This window comes from Cebus imitator, unplaced genomic scaffold (genome assembly GCF_001604975.1).
Source record: "Cebus imitator isolate Cc_AM_T3 unplaced genomic scaffold, Cebus_imitator-1.0 Scaffold112, whole genome shotgun sequence".
NCBI lineage: Eukaryota > Metazoa > Chordata > Mammalia > Primates > Cebidae > Cebus > Cebus imitator.
This window is the reverse complement of record NW_016107427.1, coordinates 2,924,728-2,931,902: the sequence shown is the minus strand read 5'-3', so window position 1 is coordinate 2,931,902 and position 7,175 is coordinate 2,924,728.

The window sequence follows — 7,175 nt, the reverse complement described above, 5'->3', positions numbered from 1 at the left end:
GGGGCTCTTGGCCCGGAATCAAGGATCTGAAACACCCTAAGGAATTCTTAAAGAAAAGCCTCATGATTCTTAAGTCAGAGATTCCATTTGTAGGAACAGTGGGGGTGCAGATGGTCACGAGCGCGACTTGACTCTTGGGAGTGCCGCTTTTGACCTTTGTTACAGCAGGTTTTTTTTTTCCTCTGAGACAGAGTTTCACTCTTGTTGCCCAGGCTGGAGTGCAGTGGCACAATCTTGGCTCACTGCAACCTCCACCTCCTGGGTTCAAGCAATTCTCCTGCCTCAGCCTCCCGAGTAGCTGGGATTACAGGTGTGTGCCACCATGCCTGGCTAACTTTTGTACAGAGATGGGATTTCACCATGTTGGCCAGGCTGGTCTTAAACTCCTGACCTCCGGTGATCCACCCACCTCTGGTAATCCCTCCCAAAGTGCTGGGATTACAGGCGTGAGCCCCCGCATCCAGCCTATGACTCTGTTTCTGATGAAGCTCGGCTGTGACTCTATTTCTGTCCAGAGCCGGTGCGGAAAGCTTCTGGCTAGCTGCAGCTCATGGTCTGGCCTCTGGGCGGTTGCTGAGGTTCAGAGCTCCCTCTCATGTTCGGTCTGGCCGTTTTCTGTTTGTGTTCATTGTCTCACGACGTCAAAGCTGTCTTAGTGCCGCAGGTCCCGTGCGGGTAGATGTTTCAAAGCATCTTGGAGGGCAGGTGCTGGAGCGCAGCTGCCTGAGTGTGGACCCAGCCTCCTTTCCCCTGCTGTGTGGTGAAGGACTAATGGCTGAAGCCCTCTGTGCCTCTCTGTGGGGATCATGCTAATAACCAACCTCAATTTGTTTTTTAAAGGACTAAGTGAATTCATAAGTACAAATAGCATGGGACCGTATCTGAGCTCCAGGGCAAAACGTCAGTGCTGTTATATTACTATACGAACGAACAAAAGTCAACCTATAATTTGTATGACTTTTTCAATCAAAAGCCCTGGAATTGTTTTTGTTTGTTTGTTTGTTTGTTTTTTTGAGACAGGGTCTGACTCTGTTGCCCACGCTGGAGTTCAGTGGCATGACCACAGCTCACTGCGGCCTGGACCTCCCAGGTTCAAGCCATCTTCCCACCTCAGCCTCTTCAGTAGCTGGGGCTACAGGTGTGCACCACCATGCCTGGCTAATTTTTAAATTTTTTGTAGAGATGGTGGTCTCACTACGTTGCCCAGGCTAACCTTAAACTCCTAGACCCAAGCAATCCTCCTGCCTCTGAAACCACCTTTGCAAAAATTGTGTCAGTGAGAAGATGGTGGCAGTGGAGAGAGCTGATGTGGCCACCCCTGCTGCGGCCTTTAGCCTTTAGGCTGCCTTGAGTATTCCTGCACTTGGGCTGAGCTCACTTTGGCAGACATTTAGTTGACAGTTTAGAGGATACTGGCCCTTCCCTAAAATTCAGCCACCTTTGCAAAGCTCATGAGAGACTAGGCTAAGAGAAGGCGAGGAGCCTGAATTCGGCCAGGGTGTAGACGAACAATTCCCAGCCGTTATTCCAGAGGTCACAAGAAGGCAACCTCCCCGGTTAGTCCTACAGATAACGTCGCTACGGTAGACTGGCCTTTTGAGATAGCTGTGCAGGTTTTCAGCATGTCTGACACCCGTGGCTCTACCTGGACCCACTGACCACAGCGCCTGTGGCTCCAGCCAGAAGCAGCTCAGTGCAGGAGGACAGCTTCCCACGATTTCATCCCGATCCACCCAGTCAGCAGCAGGACTCCATTGACTCACCACCCATCCCCTTCCTCCAAGCTGCCTTTGAAAACTCTAAGCCACAGGACTTCAGTAAGATTGATTTGAGTAATAACTCCATCTCCCTGCGGCCTGGCTGGCCTCACATCACTTAACATTCTTTACTGCAAAGCCGTGGTCTTTGTGCAGCGAGCAGGAAGAACCTGTCGGGCGGTTCCACCTCGGCCTCCCAGAGCACCAGGATTACAGGCATGAGCCACCACGCCCGGCTCTCAAAGCGCCAGGATTACAGGCGTGAGCCACCACGCCCGGCTCTCAAAGCGCCAGGATTACAGGCGTGAGCCATCACACCCGGCTCCTCCCATTCTCTGCTGCCAGAGTTTTTCATTTTACTGAAGGCAAGGGGAAAAGACCAAATACCTTGCCTCCCCACGTAGAGAATGAGAAAGAAAACAATTATGAATAGTTCTTATCTGAGGAAAGGGCACCCTTTGAAGTTATTGGGTGCAGAGAGGAATGAGAATGAGGCAGCAATCACATGCTGTTTCTTCTGGAGCTGCCCACCATCTCTGGAGACTGCCTCCTCTCACCACAAGTAGCTTTAAGTGAACCTAACGCAGACACCGTAATCCATACAATGTATAGCCAATGACTAATCAATATTATTTCTGTAAACCAAAGAGACTTCCTAAGAGGCAGCTTTGTATCAGCCTGCTCCTTGTCCCCCTTTTGCCTTTAAACACCTGCTTGTCGGCCGGGTGCAGTGGCTCACTCCTGTAATCCCAGCACTTTGGTAGACCTAGGTGGGTGGATCACTGGAAGCCAGGAGATTGAGACCAGTCTGGCCAATATGGCCAGCTTCTACTGAAGAGGGAGACCCAGGCATCTCAGATCAACTTCCCCTTTTCATTCCTAAGACTGTAAACTTCGCCTTTTCATTCCTAAGACTGTAAACCAAAGCCGTTTTTAAATGTAATTCCTGAGACTGTAAACTGAAACCCTTTTCATATGAAATCCCTTAGACTGTAAACTTCCCCTTTTCATTCCTAAGACTGTGAACTGGAGCCCTTTTCATATGTTAAGCTATAAACCTAAGATTCTTCCACGTGTAGCATCTGAAGTATAAGCCTATATAAAGACGGAACCTTCCTTTGTTAGGGGAGCTTGGCTGTTAGGCAACTATGCCACCTCGTTCCCGGCCGAATAAACTCCTTCCTCCTGTATTCGGTGTCCAAGAGATCCATTTCCCGCAGCCGCTCCTGCTACTCTACATAGTCTGTTTCTACTAAAAATACAAAAAAATAGGCTGCACGGTGGTTCACGCCTTTAATCCCAGCACTTTGGGAGGCCGAGGTGGGCAAATCACTTGAGGTCAGGAGTTGGAGACCAGCATGGCCAACATGATGGAACCCTTGTCTCTACTAAAAGTACAAAAAAAAATTAGCCAAGCGTGGTGTCGGGTGCCTGTAGTCCCAGCTACTAGGGAGGCTGAGGCAAGAGAATTGCTTGAACCTGGGAGGTGGAGGTTGCAGTGAGCAGAGATTGCACCATTGCACTCCAGCCTGCGCAACAAGTGAAACTCGGTCTCTAAAATGAAAACAAAAAAAGCCCGTGTGACAAAGGTGAAAACAGCACTCCCAAGGCCATGCGGAATTGCGTCCTGCTGTCCTCAACTTCAGCCCAGGCACAGTCTCCACATCAGTTCTGCCTCAGCTTCTCCCTTCCACAAGGAAGAAAGGAAGGAAGGACTGACAGGAGTTAGGGCCACCTCAGAGACTTTGAACATCACTTACGTTTGAAATCTGTATTCAGAAGGATCAAAGTTTGAAACTCAAACTATTTCAGAATCTCACTTTTGAAATCGGGTTTTGCCAGGGTCAGCAGAACCGAAGTCTGTCTGATTGAGGGAGTTTTCCTCTGTGTGCGTCTTCCTCCACATGCTGATTCAGGCTCCCTGGGGCTTCTGAGCTTCCTGATAATACTCATACTGAGTATTAGCATAGCGACTCACACACCTGTTCCTGGTTCCAGTCAGTTGCTTGTGCTTCTATCATGCAAAAGTTGCATCATGAGGATTTGTTGCTAATGAAATTCTAGACATCAGAGGGTCTCAGCCCAAGCAGTAGGTGATGGGGGCTGTGGGCTCCAGGTGCTGTGGGAGGGCCCCTGGGCCCCATCCTGGCACCCTGTTGATGAACCTGCAGGCGGCGCTGCCAGGGAGCACTGGCTGGTGCCAACGCTGCTGACTTGCTGGGCTAGGAGGTCAAAATCCCTCTGCTGCAGGATGTCCTATCGGGCCTCAGGTCCTTCCTGTTTGCTGAGCTTGTGCTGCAGCTGTCTTTCTTAACCACTGCTAGCCCTACCTTCTTCCAAAACCTGTGGGTAGATCCAGAGCCCCGCAAATTTCTACTGAGGTCACACCTTGGCAACGTGAATTCCAGTACTCTCCATATTTCTATTTGAGGATATCACAAAAGCCAGTGGCTTCCAAGGAGACAGGCCTGAGACCGGGCGTGAACCGTTCGCCCTCACATCTGGCTGTGGACCTTACGCATCACTTTCACACGTCCACTTTTGCTGTTGAGGAGCCCCTACTGCAAGTATGGGGAGAAGAGAAAGAAAATGAAGGAAACACCCAGTGAGCCAGCGGAGGGAGGCCCACGGGGCACTTGCCTCTTGGACCCAATACAAGGAAAAGGAACTCAGGTCTGTAGCAGCGTTCAAAACACACAAACACAGGATGGTGGCAGGTGTCTCATCAAACTCTCGCCCTGTGCAGGCTCGGGCCGGACAGCTCCTCAGCGGCAGGTGCGCCATGCGCTCTGGGCTAGGTCATGGGGCTGTGGTGCTAACACTTCCGTGTGTGACTAAGTCCCGCTGTAGGATGACTAAGCAGGACCAGACCAGAAACTGGATAAGCTTCTCAGAGCATAGCCCTGCCTGACATTGTCCCAGGAAAGGGGTCCCCATCCAGACCCCAAGAGAGGGTTCTTGGGTCTCGCACAAGAAAGAATTCAGGGCAAGTCCACAGAGTAAAGTGAAAGCAAGTTTATGAAGACAGTGAAGGAATCAGAGAATGGCTACTGCATAGACAGAGCAGCCCTGAGGGCTGCTGGGTGCCTATTTTTATGGTTATTTCTTGATGATATGCTAAATAGGGGGTGGGTTATTGATGCCTCCCCTTTACAGACTGTATAGGGTAACTTCCTGCCATTGCCATGGCATTTGTAACCTGTCATGGTGCTGGTGGGAGAGCAGCAGTGAGGACGACCTGAGGTCACTCTTATGGCCATCTTGATTTTGGTAGGCTTGGGCTGGCTTCTTTACTGCAAACTGTTTTATCAGCAAGGTCTTTATGGCCTGTATTTTGTACTGACCTTTTATCTCATCCTGTGACACAGAATGCCTTAACCATCTGGGAAGGCAGCCCAGTAGGTCTCAGCCTCATTATACCCAGCTCTTATTCAAGATGGGGTCGCTCTGCTTCCAATGCCTCTGACGACATGTTTATGCAATGTTTGACCCACAGAAGATAAGGCTGTGGCTAAGCCCTTGTCTGGTGGTTATTGAGAGCATACCACCAATCAGCCAAATGAGTAGTGGTGGCCAGGCACGGTGGCTCATGTCTGTAATCCCAGGACTTTGTGGGGGCCAAGGAGGGAGGATTGCTTGAACTCAGGAGTTCAAGACCAGACTGGGCAAAGTAATGAGACCCATCTGTGATGGTTGATACTGAGTGTCAACTTGATTGGGTTGAAGGATGTAATGTATTGACCCTGGGTGTGTCTGCGAGGGTGCTGCCAAGGGAAATGAACATTTGAGTCATTGGGCTGGGAAAGCAGACCCGCTCTTAATCTGGGTGGGCACCATCTAGTCAGCTGCCAGCAGGACTGGGATATAAGCAGGCAGTGGGCCACTTAAAAATTTGAAATTATGGTCTTTAATATTCATTAAAAACCAGGTCATATTTTCTTGTCTCCACCTGTACCCTGGGGGAAAAAAAGAGAAATTACAGTGAAAAAGAAGTTTAAACTTAGTTTTCTTAAGGTTGAGCCATAGTGCGACTTTCAGTCAGAAATGGGTTACACTGGACGGGTGCGGTGGCTCACACCTGTAATCCCAGTACTTTAGGAGGCCAAGGCGGACGGATCACAAGGTCAGGAGATCGAGACCATCCTGTCCAACATGGTGAAATCCCATCTCTACCAAAATTAGCTGGGTGTGGTAACACGCACCTGTAGTCCCGGCTACTTGGGAGCCTGGGGCAGGGAAATTGCTTGAACCCGAGAAGCAGAGGTTGCAGTGAGCTGATATCATGCCACTGCACTCCAGCCTGGTGACAGAGCAAGACTCCCTCTCAATAAAAGAAATGGGTTACACTGTGGCCGGTCCAGGTGGCTCACGCCTGTAATACCAGCAGTGTGGGAGGCCCAGCGGGGGGTGGGCAGATCACTTGAGGTCAGGAGTTTGAGACTTCCCCGGGCAACGTGTCGAAACCCCATATCTACTAAAAATACAAAAATTAGCCGGGCATGGTGGCGGGCACCTGTAGTTGCAGCTACGTGGGAGGCCAAGCAGGAGACACTTGGACCCGGGAGGGGAGGTTGCAGTGAGCTGAGATTGCGCCACTGTACTCCAGCCTGGGCGACAGGGTGAGACTCTGTCTCAAAAAAAAAGGTGGGGGAGTTACACTAGACAGTGTTTGTGTTTCTGCCTTCAACAGGTCATGCCAGGCGAAGAGACTTTTTTTTAAGTCGCTTTATTCTATTTCCAAGCTTAGTCTTCCCTAGTTTTAGAGACCACCTCCACGTCCTTTCCGCCTGAAGCCTAGCATCCTGAGCCTGCTGTGGAGCGGTGCTCCCGACGCACAACCTCACCCTCCTAGTGCCACTGAGTCCCTCTCACCCTGTTCTCAGCATCGGGCTGAGACGTACCCACTGTGTGCCACATGCCCGCTGTGTGTGTGACATACCCGCTGTGTGTGTGACATACCCACTGTGTGCACCACATGCCCACTGTGCGCGCCACATGCCCGCTGTGTGCATGACGCACCCACTGTGTGTGACATACCCACTGTGTGTGTGACGTACCCACTGTGTGCGCCACATGCCCGCTGTGTGCATGACGTACCCACTGTGTGTGACATACCCACTGTGTGTGTGATGTACCCACTGTGTGCACCACATGCCCGCTGTGTGTGGATGTACCCAGTGTGTGTGACATACCCACTGTTTGCGTGACGTACCCGCTGTGTGCGTGATGTACCCGCTGTGTGCGCCACATGCCTGCTGTGTGTGTGACATACCCGCTATGTGTGTGACGTACCCACTGTGTGCACCACATGCCCGCTGTGCGCGCCACATGCCCGCTGTGTGCATGACGTACCCACTGTGTGTGACATACCCACTGTGTGTGTGACGTACCCACTGTGTGCACCACATGCCCGCTGTG